Here is a 2,384-nt window from a genome sequence, read left to right on the forward strand (position 1 = left end):
TAATGATGGTAATTTCAAGGGCAAGCATTTCTATAGGACTAGTAGGTTTAAGAGAAAATATACTTACTCTCTTAAATTGTTGTTCTGTTTGTGATAAGAGCTGGGAATGTGACCTTATTCAGCTAGTTTTAATTTTATACTGGATGGACAGGATTGGAGAAGAGATGTGGGGGAAGGTTAGGTCTAGAGACTGGAAGTGACTTGGGTGAAATGAAGCCAATTAGGAAGATGGAACTGGGATGATATACTACAGTATGTGCTTTCTGTTCTACACTGAGAGTGTGGGAGTAGGTAGATCTGAGTATAAAGGTTGGCTATGATTTGGGAGAGTCCTGTGTTTTAGAAGGAAGACAGGGAAGATGGTGACCTGAGCCTACAGCTTTTCTTTATTGAAGGCAGGGAAGTCCTGGTGCAGTAGCTGTGGGACCCAGGATAAATCTGCAGTTTGTGGAAAATGTTGTGAAGAGATCAGGGGTACTCAGCAGGGTAGACCCTGGAGGAGGAAGTGGAAAGTTAGGATTATGGAGTGAGGTGGTGGAGGCTATTGAAAGAATCCTGTGGGTGGATTCAGATAGTGAGGTATGTCCTGTAGCTTAGATATTGGTTAGGGAACAGGGGGAAATGGTAGGGTGGTTAGTTCTTTATATATAATAGATACTAAACCTTATCTCAATCTTCTAAAACATATAATTGGTAAAAATTTGTCCCATTCTATAGGCTTTCAGTTTGTTCTAATGATGGTGTTCATTGCAATACAGAATCTTTCAGCTTTATGAGGTCCCATTAATTGTTGGTCATAATGCCTGTGTTATCAGTTTCATATTAGGAAACTTTTCCTGTGCTAATTCAAGCCTATTCTCTATGTTCTTTTCTATGAGATGCAAAAATTTATTTTTTATTTTGAGGCCTTTGGTTCATTTGCAGTTGAGCTTTGTGCAGGATAATTATAGATCTATTATCATTCTTCTACATGCAGCTATCTAGTTTGAACAGAATCATTTCTTAAAGATGCTACCTTTTGGACCTGGGGGGAGTTGGGAGGACCTTGGTCTTAACATAGAGTAGGGAACCCCGATGGCTCCTTGGCCTGGAGAGGGAGGGGGGGTATGGGTAGAGGGGATGGGAGGGAAGGGGGAGGAGAAGGGAAGGAGATGGAAATTTTTAAATATAAAAAAATAAACCATAATCTCCCTCCTTTTGCTCCTCATCGGGACCTTGGGAGCTCAGTCCGGTGCTCCTATGTGGGGCTCTGTCATTTTCTCCATCCAATGCCAGGTGAAGGTTCTATGGTGATATGCAAGATATTCATGAGTATGGCAATAGGATCTGTACATTTCTGGCATCCTCTCCTCAGCTGCCCAAGGACCTAGCAGGGGGCGTCTTCCTGGACACCTGGGAAACCCTCTAGAGTCAAGTCTCTGCCAACCTTAGAATGGCTCCCTTAATTAAGATATATAATTCCTTGTTCCCATATCCACTTTTCCTATATCCCAACCGTGCGTTTACCCATTGAGACGGTGGGACAGATCTAACGGGAGACCACCAAGTCCAGTTGGAATGGGACTGATGGAACAGAGGACCAAACCGGACTCTCTGAATGTGGCTGACGGTGGAGGAGGACTGAGAAACCAAGGACAACGGCAATGAACATGAACTCTACAGCATGGACGGGCTCACTGTGAGCCTTGTCAGTTTGGTTGCTCACCTTCCTGGACTTAGGGGGAGCTGGGAGGACCTTGGACTTAAAATAGTGAAGGGAACCTTGATGGCTCGTTGTCTTGGAGAGGGGTGGAGTGGGGGTATGGGTGGAAGGGAGGGGAGGGAAGGGGGAGGAGATGGAAATCTTTAATAAAAAAATGAGAAAAAAAATAAATAAACCATAAAAAATTAAAAAAAAGATGCTACCTTTTCTCCAGTATATTTTTTTCCAGAATCAAAAGCAAGGTTTTTTCGGAGCTCTATTTAGGCAGGCTGGGGTCTGCTCCACTACTCTTCACAGCCCAGCAGGGAGCAGAAATCCCTTGTTTGGGGCTTACATTATATAGGCAAAAACCGCAAGCCAGGTTCAGTTTGGGTCAAAGTAGTTAAGTCTTACATAACAGCAGGTGTGCCTTATCTCTAACAAGCCCCATCTCCAAACTGGTTATATCAAGAAGCCCCCAGTTATGTCTAGCAGGCCTGCCTTTCCAAAAGCCCTCCTTGAAGCAGTCAACTTTTCTGCTCCTTGATATACCACAGAGCTAGGTGTTAACAAGTGTTAACAGGATGCCAGGAGCACTTAATGGTGAACTCAGCATCTTAGTAGACAGCCTGTTTTCTTTTTTCTTTTTCCATTCAAAAATTTACACATCCTCTTTTCCTCCCATTCCCCTCCTGCTCCCTCA

The sequence above is a fragment of the Arvicola amphibius genome, chromosome X (assembly GCF_903992535.2).
Source record: "Arvicola amphibius chromosome X, mArvAmp1.2, whole genome shotgun sequence".
In the NCBI taxonomy this organism is placed as follows: Eukaryota; Metazoa; Chordata; class Mammalia; order Rodentia; family Cricetidae; genus Arvicola; species Arvicola amphibius.